The 23,006-nt window shown below is 43.9% G+C and overlaps 2 non-coding genes and 1 pseudogene across 2 annotated transcripts; 2 read left to right on the top strand and 1 right to left on the bottom strand.

Annotated features, from left to right (window-relative positions):
• The first annotated feature begins 745 nt into the window (after positions 1 to 745).
• On the top strand, positions 746 to 819 carry TRNAD-GUC (transfer RNA aspartic acid (anticodon GUC)). The gene has a single exon. It is a non-coding gene; the product is annotated as a tRNA-Asp (tRNA).
• Positions 820 to 6,614: 5,795 nt separating this feature from the next.
• Positions 6,615 to 8,105, bottom strand: LOC147991548 (small ribosomal subunit protein uS2m pseudogene; annotated as a pseudogene).
• A 3,831-nt stretch (positions 8,106 to 11,936) lies between these two features.
• TRNAY-GUA (transfer RNA tyrosine (anticodon GUA)) lies at positions 11,937 to 12,019 on the top strand. The gene has a single exon. It is a non-coding gene; the product is annotated as a tRNA-Tyr (tRNA).
• The last annotated feature ends 10,987 nt before the right edge of the window (positions 12,020 to 23,006 follow it).

Genomic DNA, 23,006 nt, shown 5'->3' with positions numbered 1-23,006 from the left:
CGATAGGAAGCCAAGCCGTCAAAAGGAAAGGCGAGCAACCCTTATTGCAATAGCAAACGGCCTACTTATAGCCCTATTTATACCCTTTCTCGGGGACTTCAACGGGCCTTACAAGCTCAATAAATTGCAATTCTTCACCTTTTCCTCAGACAGTGGGAATGCATTTTCTTACTTGATTGACATTGACAGATATGTGTACCACACCGAACAAGCAATATGTCATATGCTTGATGTACCAGCCAAGCCAGCTCTTTTTTTCTCAGTTCCCTTATCCTTAGCGCAAAAGTAAAAAGAAAATGAAAGAGAGTTTGTATTTGCAAATGAAAATGAATATGGATCTAAATAAATTAGATAATCAATAAATAAGAATTGGAATAATAGAAAAAATCTCCTTCGCCCCTTATCTCTTCATCATCGTCGGTTCCGTCACTTGTGGTATTCGTTTAGAATCTTGTTGACCCTACTCGCTTACTCCTATTTTCCTTATTTCTTTTTCTACATAATTAATTAGAACTTTCTTGAAAGAATGGGGTTCTCTCTGGGGGGGCGCACCCTCTCTTCCTTTTTGAGAAAGATGGGCTTGTTTTTTTTTTCAATAAGTTCTATTGCTTTGACACATTTAGTATATAACATAATATATATAAGAAAAGTACTAAAGGCGAAGGGCATTCTGTTGTACAGCTACTTTGGTATAGTTACAAAGGTAACCGGTAGGTGACTGTTGAATCGACAGTAGTTACGAAAGGGGGAAATAGCTCAGTTGGTTAGAGTGCTGGTCTGTCACGCCAGAAGTCGTGGGTTCGAACCCCGTTTTCCCCGCCCGATCTTTCTTTCTTCCCGAGGTCATACCTCTGCCACTTTACCCTGAGTTTCACTAAGGCATATAACCCCATTCGGGTAAGAGGAGCAAGCAGTGGGGAACATCTATTTATATGCGTGTTAGCATCAACAACATCTTTTTGAAAGTAAATTACATCGATCCTCGGTGCTAGGTACTCAGGTAAGTAAATCCTGAGGATAGAACTAGAGCAAGTAAGCTCATCGCACTATCAAGTCAGTCAGGAACTAGTCTGCCAAGCTTAAGAAGAAGTGAAAAGTAAGCAAGTTGTCATCTAGTGAGGGCTAAAAGACACGGAGAACATCCCCCCTCTATTTGCCAATAGCTTCCGCCTTCCTCTCTTTCATTTCATGTCGGTTCAGCCGAGCCAATAGATTCCATAGGCGGGTCAGTTATAGCTGTAGTAGCCTTTGATTAGGTCCTTTCAATAGACTTTCTGTAGCTATAATTCGATAGACTTTCCGTAGCTCAGTACTGCTGATCATTGACGCCCGCAACTGTACTTACGGCTGTACTTGTGAAAAGAGATAGAGCCGTCTCGCTATGACTCAAAGATGGTCAAAAAGCTAATAGATGGGCCACAAAAGGTAGAGGAGAGGGGGTAAGAAGAGTAGACTTACTACCGGATACAAGATAGGGTATACAGCTAAAAGGGTGAGATAGAGGAATGAAATGAGCCAGTGAAACGGTCCACGACCACAAGTATTGAGCTATAACCATAAAACTTGGGGAGTGCCTCAAGAAAATCCATTGAAATAGAAGACCCAGGTTGTAATGGAATAGACAAAGGTTGAAGAAGACCAGCAGGAAGGGTGTGCTCACTCTTGTTGAGTTGACACACATTACAGTGAAGAACAAACTTGGAGGGAGAAAAAGAAACCAGAAGGGACCCATTGTTTCTGTGCAAGTCGAACAATGATGGAAAAGCATCCAGTATGTAGCCGACATATGCCAACAACCCAAATGCACATATGCTAGTTAAGTTGAAACTCCTAAATTAAAGCGCAAGCAACAAAACTACTTTTTTGAAGGCGCGAAGCGTTGAAGAAGAGCATAGCTCGATTAACACAACTAGGGGCAATATGGTTCATTTTCCTAGAACACCACAACAAATGTCCCTACCAGCTGTTGCCAGTGAAGCTGAAACCATGGCTACCCCTCAACAAGCCTCTAGCTCTTATCCTAGGCCTGAACCGCCTAAACCTCCAATTACCGTACCATTGGTACTGAATACGACCACCACTCACACCTATTCCAGACCTTTAAACCCCTGACCACCTAGACCTCTAGTAGCAAAGCAACTAAAAGACCCAATCAAAAAAATAACCCTCTCTATCCCCCTCAAAACCTTGGCACGAACACTTGTTTCCAGCCACCTATGGCCTTCCTCACAGCTCAAAACATGATAATATTAGACCTAATCCTGCACCTCCACCACCACAACCAAGACCCAATTCAATACCAAATATCCCATTTTCCCAACCAATACTTTTGCCCTATGCTGGAAATTCCATGAAACCAGAAGTGCCAATATATACTTACCTTAACCAACCGCTTCCAACTCAACAGCATGACCCGTACCAATACCTGCAAGAACAAAGGCCGCAAAATCAATATCAATATGGGCAGCAGATACATCAACCTCCTAGAGTTTCTTTTCCAATATTTGAAGGGGCCAGGTCTTGGATACAAAAGTGTGAACATTACTTTTCGGTGTACCAAGTTACGGATTGGTACAAGGTAGAACTTTCGGCTATGCACCTTAGGGGGAGAGCTGAAAGCTGGTACAACAGTTTCTTAGTGAATAGGGGACAAGTATCTTGGCAAGAGTGAATTCAAGAGATTGTAGAGAGGTTTGAGGTAAGAAATGTGGTTGGTGTAGTTGATGAGTTTAATCACTTGAGGCAAAGAGGAAGCCTAGAAGAGTACAAGTCACACACAATTGGCAGAATTGAGGGCTGCCATGTTGAGGTGCAATCCCTATTACGATGACAACCTTTTTCGACAAAGTTTTCTTGGGGGTAAGGGTATTGTAAATAGAGATAGATGTTTCGTCCGGCTCTGAGAAACAATTCGGCAACCCCGCTCTTCCCTTTGCCTCTTCCACATCTATTTTTGAAACTTGATTCGGTTGAGTTTGAAGCAAGGATCTAATCAGATAACGCTTTGTTCTCCAATGAATGGAGGTGGAATAATTTCTTGAGATAGAGAAAGCTACATCTCAACTTTATTTAAACGAAAGAAAAAGGTTAGTCCTGCTCCTAGACTTCCAATTCCAAGTAGTAGTAACGGAAAGGAACAGGTTTAGGAGAACTTTTTTTATGTCTTTCTTATAGCGATCGCTGAAAGTCAGTCAATGCCCTGGCTTCAATGAATGAAGACCGATGGGCTACGAAGTGGAGATGATGTCGTCGTGTCATTGCTCGTGATGTCTTCACCAGGATTTGACTTACCAATGTGAAAGGTACCGTGCCAGTGGTTCTATCATTTAGATAGAGAGTGATCTTTCCTTCTTGTCGAAGAAAGATATGACGTTGGGAAGGGAAAGGGAGTAGAAACGTTTTCGTAGCCTTGGGGTGAAGGGCTGAGAGTTCCGTGATCCAGTTCTTTGAGCATACATAGGTTGAGGATGGAACTCCTATAGCAATCGATGTGGAAAAAGGCAACAGCCGAGAATACAAAGCAGAAAAAGCGAGTGAGATCTTGACTTTCTATTATCATACAACATAGAAGTATTTAATCAAATCAGAAAGAGCCCTGGGATTTGACCAAAATGGCATAATTGAAAGCTCTCGTCTCAGTCGCTCGCCTAAGAAAAGGTACCGGGTTGCTCCGTGATGACGAATAAGCAACCCAGCCCAATCCTTGATTTCATAGAAAAAGGTGAATTTACTCGAATATTCGTTCAATGACTCAATATTTAGTAATCAAATCATGCATTTGTTAGATCATTTAGTGAGAAATAAAACGAGAATAAAGAGAGAGTCCTCACCTCAATATCGACAACAATGACCTGGGAAGTGAAGTAAAGTAAAAGCAAAGTAGAGCCCGGTTGATGTCAAACGTTTTCAAATCTTACCCACCATATCCATTCATGCACGTTACTAGATGAAAAGTAAAAAATAAAGCAATGATGGTTTTTATCAGAGCCACTTTACAACCGGTTTAGCAACTTCTTCATGCCCCTACGAACGAAATATTTGGAGTTTGACAACTGGTTGACGCCGGTTGATACTCGAATGAATATATCGCCGGTAGATACTTGCTTTTCTAATGAGGTAGACACTTTTGCATGTTAAGGTTTCCACTTCAAACCATCCAGATTTACACTTCAATTTCTCGTTGTTGACACGGTTTACACTTGACTTCATTCAAACTGACACTTATGTATCTATCTAGGCGGGCGGGCACTTAACCAAACTCAGGTTGACACAAACTATACAAAAGTCTTAATTAGGGTGTTTTTTTCCGATCAACCCGAAACTCCGAACAGAACCGACCCTGACTAGACCTTTTCCCAAGCAACTCCGAATACTGGAAAATCTGAATGAAATTCGATAAGAGAAATCAGAGCATGTTTCTAAATTTGTGATAACTACTTATTTATGAGTGAGAAATGCTTCATGCGAGCACCCTTGGCGGCCTGCTTTTGAGACAGGGAGGCCATGCTCGTATCTATGCTTTTCATCATTGGTCTGGTCTGCTCGTACCCCACCCCACAAGGTACATCTTCGACTACCGTGCTTCTTATCTTGACGCTATACATTCAGTTCAGTCAGTCCCAGAGACTTATCCTTCAGAAAAAGGTAATCCACCCATATTGGACTTTTCTTCACCTGGCCTCGCGGATTCAATACCGAATTCTCTTCGCATACCGGCCTGCTAATTCCGGGATTAGCTGTTCTCAATGACTGGTGGATGCCTCTTTTCTACCTTAGAAATCGTTTTTTTTATGTACCTTCTCCCTCTCTACACCTTTTTTCCGCCTCGCCGCCCAGAAAGACCTATAGAAGAAGGAAGAATTCAATCCGTATACTCCAAGCGCCGTAACTATCGCACTTTCCAAGCAACCCTCCAATGAAGAAAGTGCAATTGAAACAATCAAGAACGGAAAAATAATTAGACTCCCTCGTCAATTGTTTGGATTGGAATTAGGCTCCTCTACTCTAGTCGTCCTCTTCTATTTCGGGCAGTAGCTCAGCCCGTTCCGGGCCTTCCTTTACTGAATCTATTAGTAGTTGCACTTTTCGACATATTCCTTTATTTAGGCATTGGTTGTAGGCATCCCCTTCTCTTCAAGGAATTTCTGCGCCCGGTTCCTGATCAAGTGTTGGAAAAACCGGAATATGATGCTTTCTACTTCAGCAGTAGGGTTGGCCTGAAGCCAGCCCATAGAATAGATACGGGCGTGTTCTACACAGGAGTTCTTGTAGAACATGTTCCAATCAAACCTCTTTCCCTTCGTCTCCGGTTTTCAATACGAACAAGTGTCATCCTCTTCTCCCATCGTTTGGATGGAATACCCACGTGGAGCTAACCTTCACTTTTCAGAGACAGGGGCAAGCCGATAATTTGTAGCCTCCCTGGTTGTTTTCTGGAAATTTCAGTAGAAGTGAAGCCCTGTAGGAGCTCCCTAAGGACTCTAGCTAAGACCTTTTTGAGACCCTGGGTGACTCGCGTGGACTTATCCCCTCTCGGTAAGCCGAAGACCATATCGTCTGCGTAGCGTGCGTAATAGAAGACTACGGCCCCATCCTCTCGGACCATTACCCTTTCAAGCTTGGCATCCAATATATGGAGATAGCAGTGAATGAGGACAGGTTCAATCGGGCTTCCGAGCGGTATTCCTCGCTTCTGGCACGTGTAACTCTTACCTTTTCTATCTACGTGTGGTTTTCATGAAAACCTATTTTATCAACCTATGGACTCCTTTCAATGACAGAGTCTTTGGAGCAAATTGGTTCAGGATTCTAAGGTTAGAAAAGAGTTACCACTCAAGGGAGGAACAGGATATGTGGAAGGCTATCCTGGTGGCTCAAGACTGACCGGTATACCTGGACCAGTCTATATTGAGCCATATTCATCAATTCGTCAGGCAATTTGGCCTCACACAATGTATCCCTGTTCCACCAGACGCTTAATCAACCCTGGAACACAAGAGAACCCTTCTTATCGAAGAGAATTGCGTATTAAACAGATGAGAGAAATAGCCCTAAATATGTGCATCGAGTAAGTCATTACCTTCTATTCGATCTCCAGTATCGCTCATCAAGTACTTGATCAGATTCCTCTTTTTTCTTGCAATTGCAAAGTGGTGGAAAAAATTTGTATTTCGGTCACCATGTCGTAGCCAATTGGCTCTGCCCCGCTGGAGCCATGCTACTTCTTCTTGTTCAAACAGGTTCTCGAGCAGCAGTCAAATTGACTTCCCCTGCTTGAGCGTAATGCCCGCCCCTGGTGTGGTGGAAAAAGCCTCGTTTTCTATTCCTTTTAAAGCTGCTGATGCGAGCTACCGAACAAACAAGATTAGTACAAAAAGCCACAACTAGCACTAGCTTTCGTGATTGCTTCTTTCTACCTTTCTCACTCCGGTAATTGCTCCTTCTCCAAAATATCACTACGGACAAGATGAGCTAATAGAAAAAGTTAGGGCAACAGATGATAGCGACTCGCCAGACTCGAACTGGCATAGGCGGATCGGATCAAACGAAATTAGCCTTTCTTCCATCAACAGGAATCGCTTTGATTTCGCAGTTCAAGAGGATGGTGGGGGCAACCTCTCTACATCTGCGGGCCGGTAGGCCAGCCAACTAACTCTTCAAATGAAGAACTGATTACTCCACATCTATGAACCTATCATTCCCCGCCCTTGCCCATTATTTCTTTTTGTATCACGCTAGGACTTTGCCTCTTTTTTTGAGGAAAAATATGGAAGTAGAATCTCCTCTCTTTTAGAGGCGTCTTCCAAATCCAATTTAAGATCAATGAGGTCTTTCAGAGAGCCGCTGCTCTTTCCATTAAATTCTAGGATCTCTTCGATCCTATGCGCAAAAGCAAGGTGTGAGCCCGCGACCCCTCGATCGCTCTCAGAGTCAATCGGCCCAAACCGGGTTATGAGCTCAACGAAAAAAAAAGTATTTTTAGAAATTGCCTGCAAAACCGCCTTGCGAGCGTTAGCGTCAGCGTCAGCGCCATCTCCCGATGGATATTTTTTGCGCATCTCCAATAGCGCCTTGGCCCTATTTTCTTCTTCGTCTATTGGGGAAGAAGAAGAGGTGGAGTAGCAGGCGGATCTCATCCCTCCTGCGGACTTCCCCGTACTCAAAGTGACTCTGAGAGATTGCGCTTCTCTACTAATCGCATTCTGTTCAAGAATCACTGTTTTCATGATCGAATGACGAAATAGATATACGAACTGTATAGGATCATTCGCTGGGATGGGATAAGTGATTCTTTTATAGGATTCCCATGGGATCGTAGAATCAACTAAGGATGGAATAGGTATTTGTGATCGATCAGCTTCCAGTATGACCGAAGACTTTCTATCTGCATTCAGAATAACCACACAATCAGGTTGTTGGTTCAACCCAAAATTGATCTTCTTCTTTCTTGAACGGAATTTTTTTTATTTGCAAAAGATTTGGTCAAAAACGCCCCGATCTTCCATTGAGAATCATCGAAACAATGAGAATTCACATTTCTTAAATAGCTTCTTAAATAGCTCGCCATTTCTTCCGTTATCTCATAAATAAATAAATGATTGGTCTTTAAAAAGAAGGAACGGCCTTTTTGACGACTGGGAGATCCTATAAAATGAAGAGCGTTTCGTAAACAAATCAGTGTCTTGTCTGAATCGAGAATAGCAATTCCATTTCTTGAACCACGGATATAGACTTTGAAATGGTGATCAGCTACCCGACGGCCGAGATGTGCATTCGTACAAAGTAATTTAGTACAGACTATCGAAAGCATTGTCATTTTGCGATTTGAGTTCCGGAGATACAGGTGGTAAGTTATGGGTAATGCGGGGGAACTTTAAGACGAGATAGAATACCTAATATGGGAGTGGTTTAAGTGAGAGAATAGCTCCCTTACCAAACCAACTGAGCTATTTGCCATGTTTTTGACAAATGACCTAACTTTGATGTGATGTGCCCGGCTAGCCCGGATCATTCTTAGAGCAGTCGAGGTTACCGGAATTACGGCCTTCCATACAAGAACTGGCACTATTGTAACTCGCTATGGGCCTCCTGCCTTCTCGAAAGAAATTGGCTTTTGAAGAAATTACTCTATTTTATGCATTTAGTTGAAGCGGATTCAAAGAGCTCTATCGAGCAAGGAAGGAGTATACTATACTGTAGTTGGATAAGCTAGATACCAAAACTTTGATAAAGATTGAGGCAACCCATTTGAGGAAGAACCGGACGGACCCCTGTGGAGATGGCATAAACAATCCTTTGACGAACTTTCTGGTTAACATAGAATCTATGAGTTTTTTCTTCTAATTACTACTACTAACATTATTCAATCTGGTATCCAAGAATTTATTAAGCTCATCCCGCAAGCACATGTACACATCTTGGATTTTACCGTCTTAAGATGGAAGAAGATTCGTTCTCCTACCCATTTCTAAGTTAAGCAAGAGATAACTCATAATTTGATATGCACTCGCACTCGCATCTTGGGTCACTGGAACCTGATGATAATTACTCACTCCTTCATCCTGAGAAAGGATCTTGGCTATGAAAAAAAATGGATCACTAGCTTGCGTAGCAAATTGAATGAAACTTTCGTCCGAAGTAAACATTTCAGTCTGGTGTTCGTTATACCATTTAAGGGCATCATCTAAGTTCGAGAATTTTGGATACTTAAAGGCTGCAGCACATGCTAAGTGTTGACTGAGATTCTTTTTTTCCGACAGGTGGTTTTGTGCTGGAGGTTGAGGATGATCGGCAGAAAAGAGTAATAAACTTTTTGACAAATCACGCTCATGAAAATGCAATACACCTGAACGGTAGATTCTACCACGGAAGTCCATGAATGCTGGCAAATAGAATTGATAACCTTCGTATGCTGACGCAAGTCTTATTAAAAAATCTTCATAACTAGCCTGCTGCACCTGTTTTAATAATTTATTTAACAGTATGTTATAGCTACAAGCATTATTAATACCTTTGACGTTATTGAAGTAGCACTCCCTCAATATGTCTGAGGCTTCTGTCGGATTCACGCGAGCCAGAGCATTTGGTAAAAGAAGCCCACACTCAACTAAACATTAACGATTCTTTTCCAGAAATCTCAAGAGCCTTTTGTTTATTTCAAACGCTTGAGACTGAAGCCCATTCAAAATATCACACATCTGCTTGTATTCTTTTTTATGTAACTTTATATAGAAGTGGTTTAAGTCATGGGAAGTTAATAGCCGAAAGTGATTCTAGATATCCCCCGTGGGTTTGCATAAGTAACCTCCTATCAGATCCGATAATGTATCAGGATCAGACCCCCTCTCTGCTGGTTGCCAATCCAAGGGTTTGCAAAGCATCGGAAGATTGAGTTTGATAGGGAGCAGATTTATGTTCAAATTGCACATAACATAACAAGAATTCTCTATATACCCTTGACCTTTCTTAAGAACCAGCACTGGATCTTCTTTTGTTACTCCCCTATCTGTTGATATATGTAGAACATTTCTTTCAATCATGAATTGGAGCAAGTATTTCCCGATATCATAATGACACTGAATTTTTTTCTTTTTCTCTTTTTTGCTAGCACCTTTGGGCTGAACAACATCCTTAACTGATTCTACCTTACTAGTGAGTACTACTTCCACCTTACCACTACCTGGTGCTTTGTATTGTAGAAACCTTGCTTGTTCTCGTACAGTTGAATTAAGTTGATCTATAAATCTAGCTGCCTTAACTGCGGATGATTCCTGAAGAGTGTTGAATACCAAGCCTAGTACATGAATCATGATAGCCTCAAGCGTATAGATACCAAACATCTTAAGCATAGGTAAGCTACTTGGTAGGCAACCCTTTAGATATTGCTTAGCGTTAGGCTGATCTTTATTAATCAAGAACTTTACTATGTTAGGAGTTACTTTAAATAGATTATCCTCATCGAACTTCATTGTGCAATTTGCAATTTGATTCTGTAAATCTATTAATTCAGTATCGGAAAACACACCATTTTGATTCTTCTTTTCATTAATCAACAACTTTCTAACATCATCCTGATACATATCAACATTAGAAGTCTTTTTCGTTTTGTCAATATCCAACAGCTTAGCGTAGTAATCGTTCCAGAACTCCTTAATAATACGTGCATTTTGCAAAGATTTCTCATTCTCAATGCTATCATCATATGTCTCGGAACAATAAAATAGAACCTGCATACTTTTATTTGTTACCCTTACTAAACCACAGTAAGGATACGAATACGACTGAAATAAACTACTAGAATCTAAATATAAGGAAAGGATCAGAATAAGTACTAATGCTCTGTATAATACTTTTCCCCGAGCGATGGTTTAGCGGATTCGGAATTGTAACCAAGCATCCTGGGTTCTATACCCGATTCAACACTAGAGCATGCAGCCGATCCTGGATACATAACTATATAAAGTGTGCAGTTTTGGATCTTTATTGGTAGCCAGTCTTTCACTTCTGCCTCTCCACTCCCATGCCTTTCTTGGTCGGACCAACCCAACCGGCGATTTCCGACAAGTCTTTCTGCTTAGAGCAAGAAGCGGAACCAAAATAAAGCTTTCTTTATTTTCATTTATGGATAACCAATCCATTTTCCAATATAGTTGGGAGATTTTACCCAAGAAATGGGTACATAAAATGAAAAGATCGGAACATGGGAATAGATCTTATACCAATACTGACTACCCATTTCCATTGTTGTGCTTTCTAAAATGGCATACCTATACAAGGGTTCAAGTTTCGATCGATATTTGCGGAGTGGATCATCCCTCTCGAAAACGAAGATTTGAAGTTGTCCATAATTTACTGAGTACTCGGTATAACTCACGCATTCGTGTACAAACAAGTGCAGACGAAGTAACACGAATATCTCCGGTAGTCAGTCTATTTCCATCAGCCGGCCGGTGGGAGCGAGAAGTATGGGATATGTCTGGTGTTTCTTCCATCAATCATCTGGATTTACGCCGTATATCAACAGATTATGGTTTCGAGGGTCATCCATTACGAAAAGACTTTCCTCTGAGTGGATATGTGGAAGTACGCTATGATGATCCAGAGAAACGTGTGGTTTCTGAACCCATTGAGATGACCCAAGAATTTCGCTATTTCGATTTTGCTAGTCCTTGGGAACAGCGTAGCGACGGATAATTCCGAATCTACATAGGTCTAGTCCAGGGGACAAATCAATAGGAAATGCTATTTGCTTCTTAAGAAGAAGAACTTTTTTGAAATGAAAGAGTTTCCACGGGCGTCGGATATCATTTCTTCAAATAAGGAAGAAGTGTTATCGAAGGATTTCCTTCCATTCTTCCTAGTATGGAAGAAGTAAAGAAAAAGTACTGCGTCTCGATCTATACGAAAGGGCACTGGTTTTTTCTTTCGGTTTCATTGATAGCAGAAGAGTACGCTAGCTAGCGGAGCCTGAAAACGCTTGCTTGCGCCCCACCCCTACGGAAACTATTGCCTATGCTTGCTGCTCGCTCAGTGTCAGTAGAAGGGAAGAAAAGATGGTCACTCCTTTTAGGAACATGGCGAGCCTTACTTACGACTGTTGCACTTCACTCGCTGCTCGTTCATTCACTTGCTCATGAACTCGCTGCTTCGCCAGAAGCGACTAGTCGCCTCCTTTCCTCCGCCGAAAGATGCTTAGCCAGAAGCGACGAAGGAGGGGAGCTGGGGAAGGCCGACGATGGCAATGAGGGGGAAGCTGTCGTAGAAGCTTTGCCCCTTGCTTTACATAAATTGTTATGAACTTACTAAATGACCTTATTTATTCTCCCGGAACGCTAGCAAATCTAATAGTTCCATCTGCTCTTCTTAACTTAAGAACGAAGGCCGCCATCCTTCTTATTCAGGAACCCTTTGTTTGAGGAGGGCGTATCCCCGGGAAGGGGAGAGTGGCCGAGCGGTCAAAAGCGACAGACTGTAAATCTGTTGAAGGTTTTCTACGTAGGTTCGAATCCTGCCTCTCCCACTTGTTGTAGACTTAAGAGAAGAGAAAGTAGGCGGAAGCCTAGGAGGGCCAACCGAGCGAAGCTATTTTTTTTGCCGTGCCGTGAAGTGCAATTTTCTCGTATGCGTTTTAGAGAGGTTGTCGAAAAAAGACGATCTATAGAGATTCCCCATCTATATCCAATCGAGAATAGAAGCGAGTCGCTTCCGGCGTCGGCTTGTAGTCTCTGCAGTCGGCACACGCACGCGCCCGCCATCATGCCTCCTTGGTTCGGGACGAAGCCAAGCGAGACATACGATAGACGAAGGAAGCGCCCACCCAGCAGGAGGGCTAAAACCTGTAGTTTTGAAGTTGCAAACTCCAGCTTCGAAGCTGGAGTGCTTTAGCCCTTTTTTAAGCAAGAATCACCGTCTTGAGCGCCTTGCGCGCTCAAGAACAAGCAAGGGATGAGCGCTTTGTTGCTAAAGCGGATACGTTTTCTTGCTGGGGAAGGCTAGTTTGATCGAGGATTGGAGAGGAGGGAGAGGTGGAATAAAAAGCTCGGGATGGATTTTGGAGTCTTTGTGCGAGCCGTATGCGGTGAGAGTCGCACGTACGGTAAGGAGGGGGGTTCGCGTCTATACGTGTAGTGTGGTGGTTGGGCCTACCCACCCTATTTGTTCCATGATCTATGGGTCTACTGGAGCTACCCACTTCGATCAATTAGCCAAGATTTTGACCAGATACGAAATCACTGGTGCTCGATCTAGTGGTATTTTTATGGGGATTCTTTTTATCGCTGTAGGATTCCTATTCAAGATTACTGCAGTTCCTTTTCGGGCGGCTGTAGGACGGACGACCCCCTATAGGTAGTAGGGTAGGGTGGGTGGTACCGCTCAGATAGCGGCCAATCCTCCTAACTGCGCGCGGGTCGGGCTTAGAGCGCGTGAAACTCATCACTACCTCGTAAGGGCGTTGAGACCATAGCATGTTACACAAAAGCGCCGCTTTCTCAGGAGTGTTGTCACACAGCTGCCCGACTAGAAGAGCTACTCGCTCTGTAGTGTTGTCACACAAGATAAGCACGCCGCCCGCCTGCTGGCCGGGCGAATCGAAGTTATCTTCCAGTCAACTGTCCACCCAGTCAAGTGCAAAAAACACAGTGGAATCACGCAACGCACGCTGCTGGTGTGCTTCCTGCCCACGAGGAAAGAAGAGCGACAAGGTTCAGATTTGACTGTTTGCAGCATGGGAGCTGATTACCCAAAAAATCCCTGGGAAAAAAGAAAAGATATCTCGGTAACGAAAACCATAGGAGGCTGTATTGGCGAGATCCAAGGGTTCACAGCAGCCCAAAAGAAAAACCGCCTGGAAGTCCGAGGACCTTTAGTACCGTACCGAACCAGCAGCCTTCGCGCCAAGCGACGACCGCCCTTGTCCCTTTCCTTTTTCCATTCAGGCTACTTCTTAGCTTTGTTCCGTCAGTCTAAGGCAAAGCTTAAGTGGTTTGCCTACCTTACCCACTTGATGAAAGGGAACGAACTTCGTTTCCTTGGCGGCTTTATGGATGGATTCAGTCAGAAAAAACTCCTTCCTTTTGAAAAAAGTGACGCTTTGCGTCTTCGCTTCCGAGGGTTAGGGTATAGGCCGTTTCGAGCAAGCTTTCGCTTTTTCTCCCGGCTTTCTACAACTTTCGCTTTAGCTTCCAAAGGCGACCCAATGACCTTTCCGGAATTGGAAGTATTTGTCGCCCTACCCTAAGAAAGAAGTCACTATAAAACTGCTTGCCCTCCAGAAGTACCAAAGGTGCGCGGAGCCCGGTGAAAATGAATATGTTTGCTACTGAAAGAAGCCTGCCTATTGACTAATATTCGTCTTTAGAATGAAAGTAGCTATGAAGCCCAATCTACTGTCGATTCAAAAGGGGGCATAGTCATATGGGTGGGGTGTTTGTGGGGAGCTGCCTTGGATATGAGGAATTCCTCCAATCTAAAAAAAAAGAACAAAGAAAAAGTCCGTGACGAAGATCTTTCTTTTCTATCAATAGATAGGAATGAGTGTTCGTTATAGGGGATAGGATCCATCTGCTCTCTCTCTCTCTATTTTCTTTGATGCAATTTAGAGAGAAAGAGCAGTGCGAATTAGAAAAAAAAAGAGAATCGGGAGATGATTCCAAAATAGATACATAGACATCTAAAGTAAAGGGATGTATATATTATTCCTATATATATCATCTATCTATGAAAAAAGTAAACAGAGTTCGTTTTTGGGTTCCCCGAAGCCCCGAATGGATTGGATCGTTTCTGCTTCTGCCAACGAAATGAAGGCCTCGCCCCTTCCGAATGCTTCTCCGATCCTGAAGTTCTCGCGAAGAGAATAAGATGCAGCTCCCCCTCCCTCTGTCTTTTTCCGCTTTGCTAATCTTCCCCTCTAACGCGGGCCGGGCTTAGGCGGGCGCGGGAGGAAGAAAGAAAGTCGAAGAGCGTCTTCTCCTTTGTCCTTTTTTCAGTGCAACACAGGAAAGCACCCTCTTTTTGTAATCCCTGCAGCTTCCCAGAGGCTTGCTTTTTTTTATTGAACGCATGGCGTAGCTAGGACCCCTCCAATCATGTTTGAGCCTATGTTCACCCGGGGCCAAAAAAGGAGAATTCTGGAATGCCTGCCGATGTTCAGATAAGGTGCATATCCCTTACCACTAAAGGAAAGGCTCGACGAAGGGGGGGATATTAGCTGGGTAAGGAAAACACTTTCGGAGATTGAGATGTCGATTTGTTTTTCATCGAAAAGGAAGAAGGCCGAGGGGATAGCAGCCTTCCTTCGGGCTTTGCCTGCCGACGTTCTAATAAAGAATTCCGGCTTGGCCCGGGAAAGCGCTGGCAACAACATAAAGAAAGGGGTCCATGTAGCTGCTGCGCCCGCCCACTGAGCAGCAGGTTCGGCATCTACTACAAAAGAGAGAATCCACTTCAGATAACCACGTCTCTGCTAGGCAGCGTGTGGAATGGCCGAGAGCGGACCAAATGGATATATAATCCAAGCCGAGAGTGGAGTTACGTGAACAGCCGTCTGATGGAAAACAACTTTCACGTTCGGTTCAGAGAGCACTTTTTTCGTTGAGAATAAGTCCTTCCCTTTTGTGTGAATTCCCCAGCGGCGAATTAACAACTTGTGGGGCCCTATCTATTCAATCTCTCGAGCCCCAAGAAAACCCCCCTCTCCCTCGGACTCAATCTCTCTTTTGAATCTATATATGTGGGCACCTGATATCTATGAGGGTTCACCCACCCCGGTGATAGCATTCCTTTCTATTGCGCCTAAAATCTCTATTTCTGCAAATATGTCACGTGTTTCTATTGTTGCTTCCTATGGGGGTACATTACAACAAATCTTCTTTTTCTGCAGCATTGCTTCTATGATCTTAGGAGCACTGGCCGCCATGGCCCAAACGAAAGTCAAAAGACCTCTAGCTCATAGTTCGATTGGACATGTAGGTTATATTCGTACTGGTTTCTCATGTGGAACCATAGAAGGAATTCAATCACTACTAATTGGTATATTTATTTATGCATCAATGACGATAGATGCATTCGCCATAGTTCCAGCATTACGGCAAACCCGTGTCAAATATATAGCGGATTTGGGCGCTCTAGCCAAAACGAATCCTATTTCGGCTATGACCTTCTCCATTACAATGTTCTCATACGCAGGAATACCCCCGTTAGCCGGCTTTTGTAGCAAATTCTATTTGTTCTTCGCCGCTTTGGGTTGTGGGGCTTACTTCCTAGCCCCAGTGGGAGTAGTGACTAGCGTTATAGGTCGTTGGGCGGCCGGAAGGTTGCCATGAGTAAGGTTGGGAGACCGAAGGCAGTTTTCCGTGCACCGGACACGTAGCTTACCGAATCAGTTGCAACACAGATGGGAATGCATGCTACGAAAGACAGGGTCGAGTCTGATACATCAACCGTCGACTCCATATCCTTGTACGAGTCCACAATCGCTACACGAGATGAACCTGGGTTTGGTGAATGGAAGTTGGCCTTAGGTGTAATAGGACTCCCAGTTACTGCGCGCGATCGTATACTGAGGTGCTCCCCGTCGGTTGTTGGAACGACGCGAGCCGGGCCGGGCCTCGATTCCTTTCAAAAAGATGAAGGGACAGAGGTGACTAATTCCCCATCTCATTTGGGGCGGAAAACGAATCGACATCTCGATGTGATACAGCCCTTTCCATTTTCATTGGGAAAGAACGGCGAAGTCCATCCGAACCCTCCAATGAAGAAATAAGAGGAGAGCAAAGCGCCAATGGCGCGCGAAGCGCATGCGGAAGGGGCACGGAGAAATAAAGAAGTGTGGGGGAGAAGCAGCCGAGCTCATTCCCTTCGCTTCCTGGGCCCAAAGCAGTGCTTTGTTTCCTGGCCAAATCAAGGATTTGGGGCTGATTGCAAAAGATATCTGAATAGAAAGATAGATCCATCCATCTATCCAGATATCTAAAAAAGAATCGATTTCGATTTCATGAAACCTTTGATTCAAAGAACTGCGCTTAGCCCCCCCGCTCATGAAACGGCTCTGCTGCAATGGATGGCAGAGGGTCCGTAGTACCCGAAGCACTGGAGTGATCCAGTAGCCGGGAAGGGGCCTAGAAGTGCCTACTACTACACCACACTACACTTGGCTCTACACATTTACAGAGCTTACCCCTGTCCAGTGTCTGGCAGAACGTTGGGGGCTTCAATCGTCGACTCGTTATCCCCATCTCAGCCCAGGCTAACGGAGCCTGACTTATTCAGGGGAGAGAGTGGAGCCTATCGAAGCACTCTTGAGAGTAAGATCCTTGGCTCCTCTTCATTCTCTACAGGGGTCTCTGCCCACATGGAAGCGGGGCAGAGATGGATAAGATCAAACACGGGAATAAGAAGCATTTGAAATGCCTTTTTGATCATTTTGATAGAGGGGGATGGATAAAGTGGGCAAAATAGACTCACATTTTTCAATCGAAAAGATGGGTTCCTTTTTCGTCTCGACAAAGAAAGAATCATCTTGAAAACGCTCCTAACCCCTTCGTAGGGCCGTGTATAGTAAGTGATCCGAACCTGCCCGGAGCGAGCCCCCCTTAGAGGCAAGTGAAGTTGGTGAGCCGTATGATGGGCAACTATCTCCTGCGGTTCGGAGAGGACTCAGCTGTTAGTTAGTACCCCCTTGGTTTCGGGGTGGACCCTTTCACTCTATTTTATTATATACGCTTAGCGAAAAGAATGTTTTTTGATAGACCTAGGACATGGATTCTATATGAACCAATGGATCGTGACAAGTCGTTACTAGTAGCAATGACTTCCTCTTTCATTACTTCATCCTTTCCATATCCCTCTCCCTTGTTCGATCTTACTCATCAAATGGCACTCAGTTCATATCTGTAAGTTCGTTCGATCATTGACAAGGTTCAAAGAAAGGGTGGGCCATTCACCATGAAGGCTAAAAGCGAGATAGGCTTTACTGGACATTTTCGCTTACAAAGGCGAAGACAATTCCGCGTTTTTTCAGCCGATTCTCCGAAATTTAAGACAATTATCCTCACTCAAACTTCAAAAAGTCCTTTTTTTTCTGATGTAAATTCTGTCTGTCTCCTTTGTCCTTCCTAACGCTAGTCTAGTCTCCGATTAAAGGATTGATACGGGCGTGCTTCCTTGCAGAGGGTTGTTTTAGACACCTACCCACCAGAAACTTCGCTTTGCCACCCAGGTATAACCAAAGCCTTCCACAAAGGAATATTTACTACTGGGTCCATCACGTGTCCAGATACCGGTGCATCCCTTGCCGTTTCCCCATCGGCTGAAGTTGGATCAAAGTCCCCGGACGCGAATGCTCATTATAGAAAGAACTAGGCCTACTTAGGTAAACAGGCACCCCATCACTACCGTAGTAGTTGAAATCTCTAACTTAGGTGCGTTTGCCCATTACTTCTACCCATCTACGCGATTCTGAGATCCAGCCATTGGAACTGAGAGATCCCCGCTGTTTGACCTACTCAAGTAGGCTTTCTATTGAATATCCACCCGTGGTAATTGCTTGACTGGTAGAAGCACCAAGCTTTGGTACTATAGTCGTACTCGAGACCCTATTGAGCTGCTTAGTCTTCTCCTTTCTTTGGCTGGTGAAGGGACGGTGGACTTGTTGTTTCATTGCTCTCGCGCTCTGATCTTGATATTGATTGCCAACTCGGATAGAGGAAGTAAGCTGTTCTGTTTGGGCCATCGTTCTCTGTTCTATTGGATTTGACACTTTTTCTGATCTCCCTCTGCCTGTTTTTGAGCTCAATAAAAGAGAAAGTTTCATGCCAGTATGGGCGAAAACCATCAATTTTCACATTCCCCTAATAAATGGGTGTTTTTGAGGTCCTTTTTCCGATCAGTTTCATGCCAGTATGGGGTAAAAGTATACAAAAATCACATTCTCCCCGTAGAACGCTGTTTTTAGAGCTCTCCTTTTTTGGAAACTTTCATTGCGCATAGTACGAAAACCAACAGAAATCCCACTGGCAAGGGTGTTGTGCCGGTTGCCGACCAGGCGATCGACCAGCTTCCGACCAGAAGCGTTGGTCCAGTGAGGTGAGCCACGACCAGAACAGAGCTGTTACAAAGGAAGCCCACTCCCTTATGTTCTGATGGGAAATAGGACTAGGATCTGTAATAGTTGTATCTGCTTTCCTTTGGTTTGCATGGGCACGTGATACATTCCTAGCATGACGTTGGAACAAGCAAGGACCCAGCGTGATCCAGAGGGCAAGCCCATCCCGGGTAACTTTGTATCCTGACCCAAGCCGGAAGTTTGTCGAACTTGTAGTCTAGGACATTGGTAGGGATCCGTATGGGCACGCTGAACAATCCGATGGCCACCCACAACACGAAACATCGGCCCCGCTCGTAGCGCTTGCCGATCATCCCTATCTCTACCGGGCCCGTATTCCCCGCCTCGCTGATACTTATTCATTTCTTTGAATCGATAAAGATGGGTATCCATGCCTCTTAGTTCCGGGGAGATACTGGTTATGCCAGTGTGGACAAGTTCAAATGGAGCAAACCCGCAAGAGCATGGAGCATAGGATTTGAATTAGCCCAATGTGGATGGCAGCGATCGAGCAACTAAACGAGCGAACTCCAAATAGAAATCTTTTGCGCTTTCCTAATGTGTTCTAACAGGTGTTACAAGCTTCGATAATCTAGCGTGAACTAACCCGAACTATGGTTTCACTTCCCTAAACTATGTGGTATAATCACTTTAAGTGAAGCATGTCCCGATGATTCCCCGGATAGGAGAAGGCCAGCTCGGTCATTTGTTTGTATAATTACGAGTCAATTCACTCCTGCGGTTTTTGCCCGAGTCAAAAGACAAGCAAGTCCTTTGAGTACACAGCGAACGAAGTGCCAGAATGTGAGCCTAGGGTGAACAGTGGTGCTTCCATGGCAGTTGGATAGTAGATCAGAGAGGCAGGCCAGTAGAATATGGAGTTGTTTTCGTTCTCTTGTTATTCTTTTCTGGCTATAAGTATTTCTGTCTTGGATTCGTTTGGCCATTAGGTTTGAATTGCCTTCTCTTTCTGTCTTCCATTTGAATTCCGTGATTTATCCTGCTATTTGGAGAGTAGTTGATATGGTCTTTCTTGGGTTTGGCTTTCAAAGTGCAGTTCGAAAAGAGTGAGTTGCTGTCAATGGCTGGAATGGAATATATAAATAAGATGGAAAATATGGCTTTCTTTCCATCTACCTATTTGAAGTAGTAAGCTTATCTTTTAGGTGGGAATAGTTTACAATCGAGTTTGAAAGCATTAATGAAGTGAGCCTATTACATCAAGTTCTTTTTTGACCTTTTCATTTGAAAGTAGCCATAGGCAAGGAAGGCTACCTATTGATACGGAAAGAAAGCCATCTCTGGCTATTCTTTTTTAGGGTGGAAAAGAGTGCTCCATATCCATATATGTGCTTGGAGGGAAGGCCACATCTTTAATTGTATTCTTTTTCGAGGTCATCCTCTTCAGCCTGTGTTAGTAGTGCTAGTTTTTCGTTTTTAGTACCTTACGGGTCTATAGAAAGGCTTAGAGGATCCTAAAGTGTCAGTTTATGTTGGAATTGCTTTGCTCTTTTTCAAGCAAATAAGCTTGAAAGAAAGTGCTTTTATTTGAGTGGAAATGAAAGAAGAAATCGTCTATCTAGACAGAGTATGTGTATTATTCGGTCCATGCTTGCCCTTCTAGGCCCTTTAGATCTATATCTATCTTACTATCGAAAAGGGTTTTAGGAGGAGCAGAGCAAGTCGCGTTTACAGCCAGCAGTTCTTATGGGCGTAACTCCCTCTAGTATTCCAATAATCTCCTTTCCTCCAATATGTCACTAGTATTCAAGTATGCGGCTCGTATTAGTATGCCAGGCGTTCGAGAGACCAGAATTCTTTTCATAGCCTTCCCTTCAATATGCCATCTTGTCTTGCGGCGCTCTATCCTTCCAAGCGAGCCTGTGCTCGGGGAGCACTCCTTCTATCATTCATAAAATATGCTTATCTCTCCTTGGTCGTAAAGCTTCGCTTTGCTTTCATTTACCGAAAATGCCATTGGAGTTTCCAGCCGGGAGGCGCAGTCTCGTACAAGCAACTTCTCTTCCTCTTTCGAAAAGTAGCAAAGCGGTGTCAGGTTGGAAGCCTGCGGGCCAGTCTGTTCTAGCGCCTCATTCTTTACATCCTTGCATTACTCTCTTCCTTTCCTCCTTGCCCTAACTTGAACTGGCTGAAACTAAAATGGCCGGACTTTCTAATGATGGCACTGGCTTGGCTGGATCGACATGAACTTCTATTAGGACAGCAACTGTTTTGCCCCTTGTCGAACTTTGACTGAGACATAGCCTTGCTGCTGCGGGGCAGCCGACTTATAATTCTAGTTACTGTCCTTCTTGTTCATGTAGTGCCTGCCTCTCTCCAAAACTCCTTCCCGCACTTGATTGAGCAAAAGATGCAGCTTCACTAATTGAGTTAGGCACCTGCACTTCCACTGCAGCTCTGAGTTCATTCTTCAGACCCAAAAGAAATTGTGTCACCAGCAGCAGTCCTCCTACATTCAGATCATACAATTTAACCTAGCGGAGCGGATTCAACTACTTAAGATATTCTTCCTCAGAGCCAGTCTGCTCTCTATCATCATCTATCGTCTAAATAAGTAAATAATGACACCGATATAGATCTTGTTGAGGACCCCCATCCAAGCCATAGGAAAGAAAGCCGCTGGAGTGCGACGCTCAAAGCAAAAGTAAGTAATAGGGAAACAAGGTTCTATTAGGCTTGCAGGGCTGCTGCTCTTTGAAAGACGAGGTCTAGTGGAAGAGGCGGGTCGGGCAAGTTGAGTACTCAGATTCGGCGCTTGCTTGACATCTCTCTTTGAATCTGAAACCTGACATGACCATTGATTCCGCCTCCATTGCCGGAAAGGATAACGATGGATCTTTAGCTAGCTCATAGGCAGAGGAAAGGTATACATTAACAGATAAGGAAAAGTGGATCTGCTACCAAATACGTTGTGGAGCCGTGTTCTCCAGGGAGGTTTGAGGGTTCTTGGGATGGGTTCTATGTTGCTGCCCATTCATTTCCTATTAATAAGGAGATATGTAAAGCCAGTCATTCTATTAAAGAGAACTTCCAGTGGCAGATTTTAGATGGTAATTCGGTGCGATTGTTATAAGACCCTTGGCTCGGTGGGACTGCATTGAATAGAAGGCCTATTCCTATGAACATGTCAGAGCTGTTGGAAGGTTTGTCTCTCTCCCACTATCTCATTCCTAATAGGGATTGGCATCTTAGTTTATTAGCTTTTTTTCTCCCTGATGAGGTGGTGCGAGAAATTTCAGCTGTACCAATTCCTAGAAGCATCTGTTCTGATACTTTGACATGGGGGTCTTCTGTTCACTCTGACGATTAGGATGAAGGAAGTATACAGGGAGGTCTGCCAGCCATTTAATGAGGAAGGTGGTCTTCATTTCTCTTGCGTATGGAAGCTTAAGGTCATTCCCTGCATTCCGTTTTTTTGGTGGAAAGCTTATTGGAATAGACTTCCGTGCAGAGAACGAACTTCTTGTCTCAAGGAATTTGCTCCCATTGTCTCAGTGTTTTTTTATGTTTGTGAAGGGGTAGTGGAGGACATAGACCATGTTCTGGTGAAGTGCACAGTAGCTAATCAAGTGTGGATGGTTGGTCTTCCTGAACTCTTTGAGCTGGAGCTTTGGACTCTACGAGGTATTGGGTGCTTGCCCTATTGAGAGTATCTTACATTCTCTCTTCACCAGACAGATAGACAAATAGGCAATCCGATAGAAAGATTATGGCTTCCTTACTATCAGCAAGCTCCCACAGGCGATGAACTGCTTCTGACTTCTTCATTCGGTTTGTAGCCATACCGTATAGAGTGAAAAATGCCTTTTTTTGGAAGTAGCTAGATTCAAGCAAGCATCCTAGCAAAACGATCTTTTGACAATGGGCTCTGCCCAACACTGGGACTGACTGACTTTATACAGAGATAGAAAAGGCTGCAATCCAAGTTTGATAAGGCGGTTAAAGACATTCATTGTGGTTGGTCACGTTGGTGAATTAGATGAACAATCGATATTACCATCTTGGACTGTGAAGTCATCCATCCAGACATACTTCTTAGGTTAAATAGCCAAACATCTGAGTGAGTCAGTCTACCAATGCCTTGTGACTCATGACAGTAGTCCACCAGATCCCTAGTTGCTGTTTTTGTCCTTTTGGATACCACCTATTTTCATATTGAAAAGATTCCAGTACCTTCACCACAAACACAAGGCCTGCTGCTCCCTAAGTTGTAAAGTCGCCCGTTTGGTAATCGGAGTGAATCTATACTTACTCAACTACTAACTCTGAATGTTCTCGCTATCGAAGGATTTCTTTCTTTGCGTATGATGATTGAGGCTCAATTCCTTCCCGAAAGAATAGTAGACTGACAAACGTATCTTACTCGTTCCCTCAACTGCTCGAC

The sequence above is a fragment of the Triticum urartu genome, chromosome 1A (genome assembly GCF_056163025.1).
Source record: "Triticum urartu cultivar PI428250 chromosome 1A, HENAU_Tu73, whole genome shotgun sequence".
Taxonomy (NCBI): Eukaryota; Viridiplantae; Streptophyta; class Magnoliopsida; order Poales; family Poaceae; genus Triticum; species Triticum urartu.
This window is presented reverse-complemented; position numbering and strand designations above follow the sequence as displayed.